The sequence below is a fragment of the Dama dama genome, chromosome 14 (assembly GCF_033118175.1).
Source record: "Dama dama isolate Ldn47 chromosome 14, ASM3311817v1, whole genome shotgun sequence".
In the NCBI taxonomy this organism is placed as follows: Eukaryota; Metazoa; Chordata; class Mammalia; order Artiodactyla; family Cervidae; genus Dama; species Dama dama.
In genome coordinates, this window is record NC_083694.1 from 28,501,031 (window position 1) to 28,519,141 (window position 18,111).

The window sequence follows — 18,111 nt, forward strand, 5'->3', positions numbered from 1 at the left end:
AACTCTCACATCCCTACATGACTACTGGAAAAACCATAGCTTTGACTAGACGGACCTTTGTTGGCAAAGTAATGTCTCTTTTTAATATGCTGTCTAGGTTGGTCATAGCTTTTCTTCTGAGGAGCAAGTGTCTTTTAATTTCATGGCTGCAGTCACAATGTGAAGTGATTTTGGACCCCCAAAAAATAAAGTCTGTCACTGTTTCCATTGTTTCCCCATCTATTTGTCATGGGGAAGTAGTGATGGGACCTGGTACCATGATCGTTGTTTTTTGAATGTTGAGTTTTAAGCCAACCTTTTCACTCTCCTCTTTCACTTTCATCAAGAGGCTCTTCAGTTCTTTGCTTTCTGCCATAAGGGTGGTGTCATCTGCATATCTGAGGTTATTGATATTTCTTTCTGAAATCTTGATTCCAGCTTGTACTTCATCCAGCCTGGCATTTCGCATGATATACTCTGCGTAGAAGTTAAATAGGCAGGGTGACAATATACAGCCTTGACGTACTCCTTTCCCAATTTGGAACTAATCTGTTGTTCCATGTCCAGTTCTAACTGTTGCTTCTTGACCTGCATACACATTTCTCTGGAGGCAGGTGAGGTGGTCTGATACTCCCATCTCTTGAAGAAGTTTCCACAGTTTGTTGTGATCTGCACAGTCAAAGGCTTTGGTGTATACATATGTATACGCCACTTATACACTTATACATATGTATATATTCATATTCTTTTCCATTATGGTATCATAGGACATTGATTATAGTTCACTGTGCTATAGAGTAGAACCTGGTTGTCGGTCTGTCCTATATATAATAATTTGCCTCTGATAATCCCAAACTCTCAGTCCTTTCCTCCCCTTGGCAACCTCAAGTCTGTTCTCTATATCTGTTTGTCTGTTTCTGTTTTGTAGATATGTTCATTTGTGTCATGTTTTAGATTCCACATTTAGGTGATGTCATGTGCAATTTTTCTTTATGACATTTCGTTTAGTATGATAATCTCTGGGTCCATCCATGTTGCTGCAAATGGCATTATTTCATTCTTTTTAAGGGCTGAGTAATATTGCACTACACACACACACGAACACCACATCTTCTTTATCCATTCAGCTGTAAGTGGACATTTAGGTCGTCTCCATGTCCTGGCTATTGTAAGTAGTGGTGCTGTGAACATAGGGGTGCATGTATCTTTTTACATTATAGTTTTGTCTATGTATATGCCCCAGAGTGGAATTGCTGGATCACGTGGCAATTCTACTTTTAGTAGAATAAGGAGCATCCTTATTGTTTCCCATGATGACTGACCAGCTTACATTGCCACCAACATGTAAGAGGGTTCCCTTTCTCCATACCCTCTCCAGCATTTGTTATTTGTAGACTTTTTAATGATGACCATCCTGACTGGTGTGAGGTGGTAGCTCATTGTAGTTTTGATTTGCATTTCTCTAATAATTAGGGATGATAAGCTTCTTTTCATATGCCTATTGGCCATTTGTGTGTTTTCTTTGTAGGGTTGTCTACTTAAGTCTTCTGCCTGTTTTGGATTGGGTTCTTTGTCTTTTGGTTGTTGACTTGTATGAGCTGTTTGTGTATTTTGGAAATTTGCCTCTTGTCGGTCACATCATTTGCAAGTATTTTCTGTTATTCCATAAGCTATCTTTTTGTTTTGTTCATAGTTTCCTTTGCTGTGCAAAAGCTTATAAGTTTGAAGAGGTCCCATTTGTTTATTTTAATTTTCTTTTAAATTTGTCTGTACTAGGTCTTTGTGTGGCATGCGGGCTTCTCTCTAGGTGTGGTTCACAGGCATCTCTTGGGGATCACGGGCCCTAGAGCATGCAGGCTCGTTAGTTGTGGTACATGGGCTTAGTTGCTCAACCGCATGTGGAATCTTAGTTCCCTAACCAGGGATTGAACTCCTGTCCCCTGCATTGTAATGCAGATTCTTAACTACTGGACCACCAGGGAAGTCCCCCATTTGTTTATTTTTGCTTATATTTCTATTGTCTTGGGAGACAGACTATGATGAGTTTTAAAGTATCGATGTTTCAAGGCATTCCACATTATTTATGTTGTTCTGCATAATTCCTAGAGCAGCATGTGCTGGGTGCTCAGGAAAGATTCTTGTTGACTAATCAAGGGTATCATAACTCCTGCTAGCTGATAACGATTGGAAGTCTTTAGAGAGTAAATGTGTTTGAAATTATTTTCCTTGAAAATGAAATCAGATTTTTAGGTTTAAGATAATGTGGAAAATATACAACATGCCAGGATATACCCAAGTGTCATTTGATGTATTCTTACATTCTCTTCAATTAATGTTTTTCAGAAATTACCTTAGACCATTTAGAGTCATTGTAGACTTTTAATAATATTTGAACTCTGATATCTTCTGCCTCATGGTCGTCTTTTTCTAGGCTAACTTGTCATCTCTTGTAGCGCAGTAGTTACCCTGGTGATGATCAGGTTTCTCCCAGTCGGCATTCATTGTAAGTAAAGCAGAAACTTACTAAATTTATACTCGGCTAATTAAGAGTTTATAGTAATTCTGACATGCTGATTTGAGCTTTTCTTTGTACTGTTTAAGGCAAAGAGAAAAGGATTTGCTTAGCTAATTAAAACTAAACAAGGAGGACTGTTTAATGTACTTGAGGTGAACCAATAACTGTTTTCAAGCATGTAAAATAAACACAAACTAAGGATACACCAATTAAAATTATCTTTTATTAATTTAAGCACTAATGGATTCTCTGAGGCACAACTTCTGTCTGGTATTTGTTGAGGTTATTAAGAAATACTGATCCACTGGTATTTTTCAAACTCTTTGTTCATGACTTAGTTAGAAATACATATTATATAGCTATCCATTGTGAACACACATGTAGCTGAAAGAAAAGTTATAGAAAGCAATATTTAACCTTACCACTTATTTCTACTTTTATTTTCATATATTTCAAAATTTTAAAAAGTACTTCTAGGAACCCCCTAATGGATCAAGACTCACATTTGATGTAAGTACTTTGCTAGATTATGAATTTGAGTGCAGGGTCCATGGCTTCCTTATCATTCTGTTGCCAGATGCTAGCAGTGCCTGGCATGAAGGAGGTGCCCATTAGATATTAATTGAATACATTGGAGGTTGGAAAGATGAGTAAGAAATGAAACAGGATTTATAAAACGAGTAGATGTTTCTGGCAATGAAGTTTTTGGATGTAATCAAGGCAGCAGAGGCAAAGCTCTTGTGTTAATATTTACTTAAGATTTTTTGTTTTTGGGTAACAGAAACCAGTTCGAGCTAGCTTAAGCGAAGACGAATACACTAAAAGGATTCAGGGTATCTTACAGAACTGAAGGGCAGAGGTACATCTCACAACCTGGGAAGGGGTTGAAACTGGGACTGGAAAGGCTTCAAGATCCCAGGCATGTTCTGTATTGTGTCACCTGTATTTCTTTCTGCTTCACTGCTTTAGTTTTTTTTGTTTTTCTGCAGAATGGTTTGCTGTGATGCTCGGTCCACATGACAATTTATGTCCAAAGCTCCTTCTTTTATATTTCAGTCCAGTCTTTTTTTTTAAAATTGAGTATGACTTGTATATGTTAGAATAAATTAGTCTTTTGATATGTGCTGTGTGATGGATGTTAGTAATCTCAAGTCACTGCTTTTAGATTACATCTGCTCTGACACCTTACTCTAAAATTAGTGTTTCTAATGTCTTTGTTTTGCCTTCTGGGTCATATGAAGACACACTGTATACATGTATGCATATATAATTACTGCTTGCAAAAGTGTTAATTAATTCAGCATAGTTTTGCAGCATCCATTCTTATTACTAGGTTAGGCTATAGGATGGTTACAGAGATTAATATAATGTATTTAGAATCATTTTGCCCCTTGAAGGTTATGGCCCTGTTCCAGCGAAGTGATCCATTGAAGCTTTGTTCATGATGTTAGCTCAAAAATTAATCTTCAATTTTCCCATACCTCCGTTTCGTCTCTGCCTGCCCCATTTGTCTCTTTCACCTCTATCCTTTTCATCTGGGATGAAGATCTTATTTCACCTTTCTTCACTTTCACTGTTTGTATTCTACACGTGGGCTCAGGCTAGTGTCAGTCCTCGAAGCCTTATCCAGGACCCCCCCACAGTTATGAGCTGACCTCAAGGAGGGGCTCTTTAGTAGGCATAGCCTGGCATGCCGGGCTCCTCTTGGACCCAAGAAAGAAAAACAAGAGGGCTGGACCAGAAATTACAGTTCTTATCTTCAAGAAATGTATAGACGGATGAAGAAGATAAAATCACAAGTGTTATTAATACGTCATTATAACTGTCATAACTCAAGTTTGAACACAGTACCAAAGGAATGTTTATACCAATGCCTATCACATAGTAGGGCCTTTAGAAGAACTTTTAGAATCAGTACATAATGAGTGTGTTCATCTGTTGTAACTTTACTGTAGAGGTAACAGCTGAGCTGATTTTTTTGCAGGATCTGTGAAAGTTGGAAGATGGGAGGGTAGTGGGTTGACATTTTTCCTGTAAGAACAGCTTGTGTGCAGGAAATAAATTGTGAGCTGGTCAAGTGTGAATGTAGCATTGGTACATGTAGCATTGGTACAAGGTAGGAGAATAGCGGAAGAGATTGGTTAGAGCCAGCTTGAGGAAGGCCTTACAGGTCATGGTAGAGAATCTGGACTTCGATCTCAGAGATACATGAGAATTTCCAGTGAAGGAGTAATGGGAGGAGATTTTCTCTTTTTAAAGGTTACTCTGTGGTGAGTCTAAGCTTGGGGTGGCAAGGAATAGGCAGTATGAGCATGAATTGTAAGGTTGTTTTAAAAGTCTAGGCAAAGACTTTTAAAGACTGAAGACTCCATCCACCTAAGGGCTATAGCAATGAGGGTGAAACGCACTTATATTTGATATACTTTGGGGGGATAGACTTCTCAGGATTGTTAGCTCCAGCACAGGATCAGATTTAATCAATCTAGTCCACTTAGTGTATGGGCTGGGGGCTCAGGTTCACCATCCCCTCCCTTCTGTGTCCTCCTCCGTGACTGTCATCCTATGTTTTCCTGGTTAATCATCCCTTAGCTATTTCTCTTGTTTTCCAGCCTTGCAGCTACTTCTTAGAACTGATTGTAAAAGTTTGGTTAGTCTTTTTGGCTATCACTTACCCTCTGGTGCCACCCATTTGTGGCTGCTTGGGATACAAAAATGAAAAAAGAAAATCCAGTCTTATGGGGATGATGGACATATGCACAGTTCCAGTAAATGGTGATGGATGCTCTCATGGGGGCATGGACAGAATTCTGTGGAAGATTGGAGGAAGGACCATCTAATGCTCCTGGAGTCAGTTAAGGAAGAAGAGAAGAAAATGTTCTAGCTTAGTGCTGGTGGAAGCACATTTCAGATAGGAGAGAAGTTTGAGGGGTCTGTGGGATACTCAGGTGAGGGTCATCGGGAAGGTTGATGTGATGGATTGGGAAGAGCAGTAGGTCTGGATCTTGACTGCCTGCTAGGGAAATTAAAAAACAACAAAATAATGACCTCGTGCTACTTATAGAGATTCTGATTTAATTAATGTGGGATGGGGACCCAGCTTCTTATGTTTTAAAAGCTACTGAGGTCATGCTAATGTGCAGCCAAGGTTGTCAGTCACTTTAATCCTACAAATTGTGGAATTCATGTGACAGCTGATGCCTTGGTCAGTTTGGGAACAGAGAGAATTAGAAGAAAATAGAATTAGACAAAAACCCTGATTAAGAAACACCAAGGGCTTCCTATGTGATCATCATGAAACTATGAGCCATGCCCTGTAGGGCCACTCAAGATGGATGGGTCATGGTGGAGAGTTCTGACAAAACGTGGTCCACTGGAGAAGGGAATGGCAAACCACTTCAGTATTCTTGCCTTGAGAACCCCACGAACAGTATGAAAGGGCAAAAAGATAGGACACTGAAAGATGAACTCCCCAGGTCTGTAGGTGCCCAGTATGCTACTGGAGATCAGTGGAAAACTAACTCCAGAAAGAATGAAGAGACGGAGCCAAAGCAAAAACAACACCCAGTTGTGGATGTGACAGGTGATGGAAGTAAAGTCTGATGCTGTAAAGAGCAGTATTGCACAGGAACCTGGAATGTTAGTTCCATGAATCAAGGCAAATTGGAAGTGGTCAAACAGGAGATGGCAGGAGTGAACATTAACATTTTAGAAATCAGTGAACTAAGATGAACTGGAATGGGTGAGTTTAACTCAGATGACCATTATATTTACTGCTGTGGGCAAGAATCCCTTAGAAGAAATGGAATAGCCATCATGGTCAACATAAAAGTCTGAAATGTAGTACTTGGATACCATCTCAAAAATGGCAGAATGATCTCTGTTCGTTTCCAAGGCAAAGAATTCAACATCACAGTAACCCAAGTCTGTGCCCTGACCAATAATGCTGAAGAAGCTGAAGTTGAATGGTTTTATTAAGACCTACAAGACCTTCTAGAATTAACACCCAGAAAGGATGTCTTTTTCATTATAGAGGACTGGAATGCAAAAATAGGAAGTCAAGAAGTACCTGGAGTAACAGGCAAATTTGGCCTTGGAATACAGAATGAAGCAGGGCAAAGGCTAGTAGAGTTTTGCCAAGAGAACGCACTGGTCAGAGCAAACACCCTCTTCCAGCAACACAAGAGAAGACTCTACACATGGACATCACCAGATGATCAATACTGAAATCAGATTATATTCTTTGCAGCTGAAGATGAAGAAGCTCTAGACAGTTAGCAAAAACAAGATGGGGAGCTGACTGTGGCTCAGATCATGAACTCCTTATTGCCAAATTCAGACTTAAATTGAAGAAAGTAGGGAAAACCACTAGACCATTCAGGTATGACCTAAATCAAATCCCTTATGACTGTACAGTGGAAGTGACAAATAGATTCAAGGGACTAGATCTGATAGACAGAGTGCCTGATGAACTATGGATGGAGGTTCATGACATTGTACAGGAGGCAGGTATCAAGACCGTCTCCAAGATAAAGAAATGCAAAAAGGCTAAATGGTTGTCTGAGGAGGGCCTACAAACAGCTATGAAAAGAGAAGCAAAAGGCAGAGGAGAAAAGGAAAGATATACCCATTTGAATGACGTGTTCCAAAGAATAGCAAGGAGAGATAAGAAATCCTTCTTCAGTGATCAGTGCAAAGAAATAGAGGAAAACAATAGAATGGGAAAGACTAGAGATCTCTTCAAGAACTTCCCTGATAGCTCAGAGGTTAAAGCGTCTGCCTGCGATGTGGTAGACCGGGGTTCAATCCCTGGGTCGGGAAGATCCCCTGGAGAGGGAGATGGCAACCCACTCCAGTATTCTTGTCTGGAGAATCCCATGGACGGAGAAGCCTAGTAGGCTACAGTCCATGGGGTCGCAAAGAGTCGGACATGACTGAGTGACTTTACTTTCTTCTTTCACTTTCTAAGGGAACATTTCATGCAAAGATGGGCTCAATAAAGGACAGAAATGGTAGGAACTGAACAGAAGCAGAAGATATTAAGAAGAGGTGGCAAGAATACACAGAACTGTATAAAAAAGATCTTCACAGCCCAGATAATCATGATGGTGTGATCACTCACCTGGAGCCAGACATCCTGGAATGTGAAGTCAAGTGGGCCTTAGGAAGCATCACTACAAAGAAAGCTAGTGGAGGTGATGGAATTCCAGTTGAGCTGTTTCAGATCTAAAAGATGATGCTGTGAAAGTGCTATACTCAATACGCCAGCAAATTTGGAAAACTCAGCAGTGGGCACAGGACTGGAAAAGCTCAGTTTTCATTCCAATCCCAAAGAACGTTAATGCGAAAGAATGCTCAAACTACTGCACGATTGCACTCATCTCACATGGTAGCAAAGTGATGCTCAAAATTCTCCAAGCCAGGCTTCAACAGCATGTGTACCATGAATTTCCACATGTTCAAGATGGATTTAGAAAAGGCAGAGGAAGAGATCAAATTGCCAATATCCACTGGATCATTGAAAAAGCAAGAGAGTTCCAGAAAAAACATCTATTTCTGCTTTATTGACTATGCCAAAGCCTTTGACTGTGGATCACAACAAACTGTGGAAAATTCTTAAAGAGATGGGAATACCAGACCACCTGACCTGCCTCCTGAGAAATCTGTGTGCAGGTCAAGAAGCAACAGTTAGAACTGGATATGGAACAACGGACCAGTTCAAAATAGGGAAAGGAGTACGTCAAGGCTGTGTATTGTCACCCTGCTTATTTAACTTCTATGCAGAGTATATCATGTGAAGTGCTGGGCTGGATGAAGCACAAGAGGAATCAAGATTGAGGGAGAAATAACAACCTCAGATATACAGATGACACCATCCTTATGGCAGAAAGCAAAGAACTAAAGAGCCTCTTGATGAAAGTGAAAGAGGAGAGTGAAAAAGTTGGCTTAAAACTCAGAAAACTAAGAACTTGGCATCTGGTCCCATCACTTCCTGGCAAATATATGGAGAAACAGTGGAAACAGTGACAGACTCTATTTTTTGGAGCTCCAGAATCACTGCAGATGGTGACTGTAGCCATGAAATTAAAAGACACTTGCTGCTTGAAAGAAAAGTTATGACCAACCTAGACAGCTTATTAGAAAGCAGAGAGATTACTTTGCCAACAAAGGTCAGTCTAGTCAAAGCTATGGTTTTTCCAGTAGTCATGCATGGATGTGAGAGTTGGACTGTAAAGAAAGCTGAGCGCCGAAGAATTGATGCTTTTGAACTGCTGTGTTGGAGAAGACTCTCGAGAGTCCCTTGGACTGCAAGGAGATCAAACCAGTCCATCCTAAAGGTAATGAGTCCTAAATATTCATTGGAAGGACTGATGCTGTAGCTGAAACTCCAATACTTTGGCCACCTGATGCAAAGAATGGACTCATTGGAAAAGACCCTGATGCTGGGAAAGATTGAAGGCAGGAGGAGAAGGGGACAACAGAGGATGAGATGGTTGGATGGCATCACTGACTCAATGGACGTGAGTTTGAGTAGACTCCAGGAGTTGGTGATGGACAGCGAGGCCTGGCATGCTACAGTCCATGGGATCGTAGAGTCGGACACGACTGAGCAACTGAACTGAACTGAATTGAAGGGCTTCCCAGGTGGCTCTAGTGATAAAGAGTCTGCCTGCCAATGCTGGAGACTTAAGAGATGCTGCTTTAGTCCCTGGGTGGATAATATTCTCTGGAGTAGGGAATGGCAACTTGTTCCAGTACTTTTGCCTAGATAATCTCATGGACAGGAGAGCCTGGTGTGCTACAGTCCTTCAGGCTGCAAAGGTGGGGACTTGACTACAATGCCTTAGGATACTTGCAACTTTGAGGTAGGTATAAGGAGAATCTACCTGTAAACATAATTCCTAAATCTTAATTGTACCCTGTTTTAATTAAGTTATTAATGTGAGTTTTGCATAATTCTTCCCTTTTATGACCCATAGTGAATAGTCTTTCTCCTGATACCTTAAATGCTAGATTCATGTATATATATTGTTGATTGACAGACTGATGCAAATGATAAACATTAATCCTTTGGTCGTTGATGCAGAAAATCATGACCTTTAATTTTTATCAGTAGCGAATACCTATACCTGCTTCCAAGTTTATTTAAAAGAAGGCTGCATGAAAGTAACAGTTTCCAAGAATCCATTTTATTTTCTGAATTCTAAGTCACCTGTCATTTTTGCCATAAATTCTTTGAGGCATGAAATAGCCTGTCAGTTGTCTATTGCTCTCAAAGTTAATGAATGGTTATCAATTTATCATGGGTAATAACCTAACTGCAAATTGTAAAGAAGGCATTCTATCACTTCCTAGCATTTTTGCCTCAAGGCTATATCTGCCTTTTCCACAGGATATAGAGGCTCAGTGTTCCCAAAGCTTTCAGCAGTACACATTTCTTACTTGAAAACCTCTTTACGCTTGGTAACGGGGCTGTGAAATATTAGCTGTTTATATCTTGCTTTTTTGAATAGATTTTGCATAAATAAAATTTCTTGATGTAGGATTTCATAGTTTTACATTGAACCAGTACAGCATTATAGTTTTAGAGATATTTAATTTTATTTCCAACTCACATTCCAATCATTCATTACAAGTACAGTGTAGTGATGTTCCAGCTTTGTAGCCTCTTGGTTAGGCAGTTAATGATTGGAAAAACAGGATTGTTTCAAGGAACCTTACTTTTTAAAGGCATGCCATTTTTTTTTTTACCACCAACAAAGACAAAGAACTCTGTAACATGAGCTCTTTTAGATCAGGGATTGGACTTGACTGTATGTTTATTTAAAAACACAATAAACCGAGTCCACATCTTACTCACCTTCACGTTTCAGGCACTGAGCATAGTATGAAAACTCAGTACATATTTGTTGAATTAATGTGAACTATCACCTGTACTTCCTCAAAGTTGGGTTATCTTAGGGATGGGAGGACGTTGATTTAATCTCATCACTGGTTTTTAATCCTAGCAGTATAAACAGAGGTGACTATGTAGCTACATGTGCTTATTTTCGGTTACAGACTCAAGAATTTCAGTCCCAGTTCTTTCTTTGTTAATGAGCTTCCCTCAGAACTTGCTTCCAGTCCTGTAACCGGCATTATATAAGATTTCTTTGAATATTTTCATCTATTCAATTTTGATTCATTCAGTTGGAGCCTAGCATAGTGGCTTGCGAATATAGTTGTGATTAATTAAATTAATTAGTTAATATGCCTTGTTAGGTGGGAGAATAGACATTACTGAGATTTCTTTAAGGTGTTAGTATGTTTTCAATAATCTCTGATCAGTTATTACCATTGTGATAGATTATTTACCTGTGTCTGTTAAAAAAGCTTCAAATCCTTTTAGCTTCTGAAAGTTGGAGGAAGTAAACTGTTGGGATTGACTGCTTCTTGTGTTCTTATTCCTCACTCACATGTGGGAAAGCAGGGAGAGAATTGGGTTGCCTCATCCATCTCATGTTTTGTTTTGTTCTCTTCTTTTGTTTATTGTCTCCCCAATCGTGAAATAGGTATTTATCTTGATGGAACCCTATCTTACATTTTCTTATAACTGCAGCAGAGGTGTGCACATAGTAGGAACCCCCTAAATTATCGATTGGTTGCTTAGCTGACTGATGAGTTAAGGGGTATCCTTGACAATGAAAGCATCTTCACCATCTCTGTGCATGACAGTTTCTTAATGATTGTGTATTGTCTTCGAATCCCAGGTTCTCTCGTCAACTGATTTCATATTAAAATGACCCTTTTTTTTTCCAGGGAGTGTATTTCTATATACTTGTTCAGGATTTCTCTTTTTGCCTCCTGTGAACTGCGTACTCACACAGGCTCTGACGTGAGTCAGCTGGCCTGAAGCAACTGCCTTCATCCTGGCATGAACGGCCTTCATCAAGGTCTTTCAGGGAAGAGGAGCCAATGGGAAGATCTGTGGTTGTGGTTCCATCAGATTCCCTTCCCCCTCCTTGTTTCGAGATTTGGTGCTGCGTTGGGTGATAAAAATGTGGCCTGTTGTGCACACACAGTGGAGGTTTACTGATAATGTGCTGGAAAGTTACTTCGTGTCACATCCCTGGGCTTCCCTGCTCTTTGTGTATGCTTGGCTGCTCAGTCGTGTCTGACTCTTCCCGGCCCCATGAACTGTAACCCACCAGTCTCTTCTGTCCGTTGAATCCTCCAGGCAAGAATACTGGAGTGGGCTGCTGTTTCCTGCTCTAGGGGATCTTCCTAACCCAGGGATTGGACCTGATCTTTTGGCGCCACCTGGGAAGCTACTACACCACCATCACCACCATAACATTTTGCATTTTTCAATTATGTTAAGGAAAAAGTCACCTATTGCTGTTTTGCTAAGGGTTAAAAATCAGCTGAGCGCTGAAAAATTGATGCTTTTGAACTATGGTGTTGGAGAAGACTTGCGAGTCCCTTGGACTGCAAGGAGATCCAACCAGTCCATCCTAAAGGAGATCAGTCCTGGGTGTTCATTGGAAGGACTGATGTTGAAGCTGAAACTCCAATACTTTGGCCACCTCATGCGAAGAGCTGACTCATTGGAAAAGACCCTGATGCTGGGAGGGATTGGGGGCAGGAGGAGAAGGGGACGACAGAGGATGAGATGGCTGGATGGCATCACCGACTAGATGGACATGGGTTTGAGTAAACTCCGGGAGTTGGTGATGGACAGGGAGGCCTGGCGTGCTGCGATTCATGGGGTCGCAAAGAGTCGGACACGACTGAGCGACTGAACTAACTACCTAACTAACTAAAAATCAGGAGTGGTTTTATAATTTTTTCAAAAACATGTTTGACATATACTGACATGGTCATTAACTTTTGTTTTTTGATCTATTTGTATGGTTATTATTTATATGAGTAAACTTAATATTTAATAATCCTTCTATTCCTAGACCAAACATTTTGTGCTCATAGCATATCTTTCATTTAACATATCCTGAGTTCTTTTGGGCATCACTTGTAGAGTTTTTGCAGTAATTTTTAATATATTCTTTGTCAGATTTTGGTGTCAGTATGATGCTGTAAATATTTGACAGTTTTCTTTCTTTCTCTATACCCTAGAAAAATTTAACTTGTTTTATGTCTTCATTTAAAATTTTAAAAATGTTATATCAGGAAGGGAACTGAGAGATTTTGTCTAGTTGTCTTAATTTTACAGATGAAGACCCAGTGACTTGTTTATAGCTGCTTGATGGCAGCTGCCTGGGATGTGGAATTAGGGCTGTGCCACAGAGGCAAGGACTGTTCCTGGTAGCTCAGTTGGTAAAGAATCTGCCTGCAATGCAGGAGACCCAGGTTTGATTCCTGGCTGGGAAAGATCCTTTGGAGAAGGAAATGGCAACCCACTCCAGTGTTCTTGCCTGGAGAACCCTATGGACAGAGAAGCCCAGCAGGCTACAGTCCATGAGGTCGCAAGAGTTGGACATGACTTAGCGACTAAACCATCATCACAGAGGTGAGGAAATAACATTTACTGAGCATTTACTTAGGTATTTAAAACCAGTATCATAGTTTTGATGTACTCATTAGATGTGGGTTTGCTTATTTGAACATCAGGGTAAAAATCATATTGTTTTTTAGAAGCAGACCGTTTACAAGAGCAGTTTTAGGTTCATAGCAAAGTTGAGTAGAAAGTACAGAGCCTCCATATACCTCCTACCCCCACACATGCACGAGCTTCCCCACTGTCAACATCCCCCATCAGAGTGGTACACTTGTTATAACTGATGAACTCACACTAACACATCATTATCATCTAGAGTCCATAGTTTACATTAGGGTTGAGCATTCCATGGGTTTTGACAAATGTATAACTACATGCTTCCACTAATAAAACACCACACAGAATAGTTTCGCTGCCCTAAAAATCCTATGCTCTGCCTATCAATCTCTCCCTCCTCCCAACACCTTGAGACCGCTGATCTTTTTTTTGCTATCTCTATAGCTTTGCCCTTTTCAGAATGTAATATAGTTGGAATAATATATGTAGCCTTTTCTGACTAGCTTCTTTTACTTAGTATAATATGCATTTAAGGTTCCTTTATGTCTTTTCAATGGCTTGATAGTTGCGTCTGTGTGTGTGTGTGCACGCATGCATGTTGAATAATATTCCGTGGCCTGGATAAAATTCTGTTGGCTTTGGATGGCTGAATGCCTTTACTGAAGACCATGTCTCAGTCTTCTTTTAATCCTTAGAATCTAGTCAGTCAGCTTACAGATGTTTACTGAAAGCTACCCAGGTATATTAGGGCTCTCCTGGTGGCTCAGCAGTACAGAATCCGCCTGCAATGCAGGAGACCTGGCTTCTGTCCTTTGGTCAGAAAGATCCCCTGGAGGAGGGCATGGCAACCCAGTCCAGTGTTCTTGCCTGGGAAATCCCATGGACAGAGGAGCCTGGTGGGCTACAGTCCATAGGGTTGCAAAGTGTTGGATACAACACACGCATGAACGAAGTATATTGTCACTCTTCTTGACTCTAGTGACACAGCAGTGATCAAAACAGTCATGATCTTTGCCTGTCCTCATGGAACCTGGCATAATTTCCAGAACCTATCAGATGCCTCGTTAATGTGATTGAAATGGGTTTGCTCATGGTCCCTCAACCCAGTTGGAAATTTTCTTCTTTAAGGAGTTTGCAGTCATGGTAATGTGCATTTGTTTCCACTAGGTGGCGGTAGCGTCATGTAGCCAGAGCAGTTTGCCCCGTAATTGTCACTAAATTGTTTGCTTATAAATAAATATACTTCTCTTTATAATAAGTAAAATTTAAATCTGTTTATATTAATTAGAATGTAATTACTAATTAAAATGAGAACTTTTAACACACATTTCAGGATGAATTCCAGTAAGTAAAATTTCTCATTTTCCTAAGTTTGTCTTCCTTTGTTTAATAATGAAACATTTATTGAGATTTGGCTACGTGCTAGGCATTGTACTATTGTTGGGGATTTAGAATTGAATACGATTTCCTTTTTGTCTTTGACATGTCAAAGTTTGATGAAAGAGATAGGAAAAGAGATTCAAACGTACAATGAAATGTGTACGTGTTAAGTGTACCGTTAGATGAGTGTTGTTAAACGTATATACACGTGAAAGAAAGTTAGTCGCTGAGTTGTGTCTGACTCTTTGTGACCCCCGTGGGCTGTACCTGCCAGGCTCCTCTGTTTGTGGAATTCTCCAGGCAAGGATACTGGAGTGGGTGGCCATGCCCTTTTCCAGAGGATCTTCCCGACCCAGGGATTGAACCCAGGTCTCCTGCATTGCAGGCAGATTCTTTACCGTTTGAGCCACCAGGGAAGCCAGAAAGATGTATATACACGTGTTTAAACCCAAATCCCTATCACGTTATAGATCATTACCTTCTTGGAGTGGCTATTTTTAAGGGCCATGTGTAGGCTGAGTTAACAGAAGCCTGTTGACAGAGATCAAACGCTTGGTTTGATCACCCTGAGAGAGTAGTAACCTGGTTTCTTGAATTACTGTTTATTAATTTAAATTCAGTCCTTTTCAGTCCTAGATGTACTTTAGATCTGTGTGTGGGATTTTACATGAGCTGGTTTTGGTGGTTTTCTGTCACTTGCAGTCAGAACATCACTTTCATGCTGTCCTTAACTTTCTAAGATGAGGGACTTGGCACCATATTGCTAATAACATAACTTAGAAACAAAAAATGACTACCAACCTTAATAGCAGGTTATTGAATCACAGAGTTAAGTGTTTCAATGCTGAACACTGTAGCCTAATCACAGCAGCTAACTTCACTGAGGACTTATTCTGTGCCAGGCGCTGTTCCTCTTCTGTGTTCATCATCTCTTTTTAGGGCAGTTAGCAGTAGGTGGTTACTGTTTCCTCAGTCAGGAACATTGGCAAGGAAGCTGATGTTCAAAGAAATTATAGAACTTCCATAAGGTCATAGCTAGAGGAGTCAGATCTTGAAATCCAGGTCTCTCTGGTTCCAAAGCAGCACAACTCCGCAATATATCATACTGTCTTAGAAGAAGGGATTTTTAAGGTACAGAGCAGAAACACCACAAAAATAAAATGAGGACCTCAACTCCTTTTATCCTAGTTGTGGAAGTAAATGAAGACCAACCAAACGAGACCAGCCAATGGCTATTCATTTAGTGCTTGCTCTAACAAGGGAATCAGCCATGCTTGTATTTGTCAGAGATTCAAAGGCAAATAGGGGAGTGGGAAACCTTGATAGTGGAAAGGAAGGTTCAGGTGTGCCTTGATGGGAGACTATTTGTGTGGGGAAGCTGTAGGCAGGCTAATTAGAAGCAGGTCATCCTATGCGATTGGGCTTTCCAGATGGCTCAGTGGTAAGGAATCTGCCTGCCAATACAGATCGATCCCTGGGTTGGGAAGATCCCCTGGAGATGGAAATGGCAACCCACTCCAGTATTCTTGCCTGGGAAATCACCTGGGCAGAGGAGCCTGGTGGGCTACTGTCCGTGGGGTCACAAAGAGTCGGATATGTCTGAAGAGTAGCACAGGCTACATTCTCTGGAAGGTGTAGTGATAGATGAAGCAGTGGAACCCAGGCCAGTTTGACTATAAAACTCATGTTCAAGTAAACTTTGTGTTTTGTTCATTTTGCCTCAATAAAAACCAACCGACCAAACAACAACAGCAAACTAAAACTGTATTAGTTTCCTAGGGCTGCCTTAACAAATTAATACAAATTCGATAACTTCAAGGAAAGATGTCTTTCCTCCTAGTTTTGGAGGCTAGAAGTCTAAAATCAAGGTTTGGCAGGGCTTTCTCTAAACATTGTATTGAGGAACCCTTTCTTGATGCTTCCTAGCTTCTGGTGCTCCCAGAAATTCATGGCATTTTTGGCTCCGCAGTTCCACTCTCTGCCTGTGTTGGCGTGTGGCTTTCTTCCCCTATGTCTGTGTCTTCGCTGTGTGTTCTGGTAAGGACGCCAATCACTGGATTTAGGGCCCGCCTAGTCCAGTATGACTGTATCCTCACTAATGACATCTGCAAAGATCCTGCTTCCAAATAAGGTCACATTCTGAGGTTCTGGGTGGCCATGAGTTTCGGGGCCACACGGTTCACTCCAGTACAACACCTTTGCAAAAAGACACTTGACCGTAAACAAGAGTCTGTTTTTGGACCGCGCGGTTCCTTTGGTGTGTGTATCGGTCTTTATAGCAGTGTACTGTCTTGATTGCTCTAACTTTGTAGCAAGTGTTGGCATCAGATAGTGTGAGTTCTCCAAGTTCATTCTTTACAAAAATTGTTTAGGTCCTTTGCTTTTTCATATACATTTTAGAATCATTTTGTCAGTTCCTATAAAGGAGCGTGCGGGAGGTGTTCCTTGGCTTGTGGTTGCATGACTTCAGTCTCTGTCTCCATCTTCATGTGGCCTTCTCTTCTCTCTCTCTTTTCTCCTGCCTCTTTTAAGGACAGTTGTCACTAGATTTAGGGCCGACCCAGGTAATTCCAGATGGAGCTCATCTCCTGATCCTTAACCTCTTTACATCTGCAAATATCCTTCTTCCAAATAAAGTGAGTTTCACAAGTTTCTGGCGTTAGGACATGTTCACATTTTTTTAAACCCACTCTAAGAACCATGCTCAGTCTCCAGCTTAAAAAATTGTTTTATTATAAAATGCAAAACAAGGGCCTTCTCTGGCCGTCCAGTGGTTCAGACTCTGTGCTTTTGCTGTGGGCGCGGGGGAGGTGGGGTGCTGTCTGGGGAACTAAGATCCCACATGCTGTGCGGCCCAAGGAGGGGAAAAAAAGCAAAAACAAATCATAGTTATGCCCTGAGTATATGATGAATGTCAGGATTCATTCTTTTCTGATCTTACATCCTGCAACTACCCCCAGCTTACTGGACTCCAGCCACACTGCCTTCTTGCTGATCTTCAAACATTCCAAGTAGGCCCCTTGCTCTGTTCCCAGGGCTGGGGTTTCTCAACCTCCAGATGCTGCAAGCTACTCAATCAAATTCATCTGAGTCTCTGCCTCGTGTTATTTCTTTGGAGGGGTTTCTCTCTACTCTAAATACCAACTCGCTATCATTTTTCATCCCATACACTGCTTTGTTTTTCTCCTAAGCATTTACCCACATCTGATATATTACGTAATTATTTTTCTTTCCGTTTTTGTCTTCATAATGAATAACGTAAGCCCCCTGGTAGTAGAGACTCTGTTGTTCTTTAATATATCCCCAACACTTAAAAAGGCATCTGGCACATGGTTAATACTTGAAAAATTTTTGAAATAATTTGAATGAATGAGTAGGTGATTTTCTTCAGTAGAGACATAACCTTAAAAAAGGTGACTTTAATCATACTGTATTAAGACTCAGATTTTTAAAAAACAGCAGCTTAAAGAATTTGCTAATTGTCAAATTTGGGGCAATTTGAGTATTAAGAAAGAATAATAACTCTGATTGTAGCATTTAGAATAGGTAACAATCCACTAGTCTGTAGGCCCTGGAGGAGAAAATGGCAACCCACTCCAGTATTCTTGCCTGAGAAATACCAGGAACAGAGGAGCCTGGCAGGCTACAGTCTAGTCCAGTTCAGTCGTTTAGTTCTGTCCAACTCTTT

The 18,111-nt window shown here is 40.7% G+C and overlaps 1 protein-coding gene and 1 non-coding gene across 3 annotated transcripts in view; both read left to right on the forward strand.

Annotated features, from left to right (window-relative positions):
* The window catches only part of SMYD3 (SET and MYND domain containing 3), a 714,044-nt gene that overhangs the window by 47,778 nt on the left and 648,155 nt on the right, over nt 1–18,111 (forward strand). The window lies entirely within an intron of this gene.
* Nucleotides 12,788–12,859, forward strand: TRNAC-GCA (transfer RNA cysteine (anticodon GCA)). Its single transcript has one exon. It is a non-coding gene; the product is annotated as a tRNA-Cys (tRNA).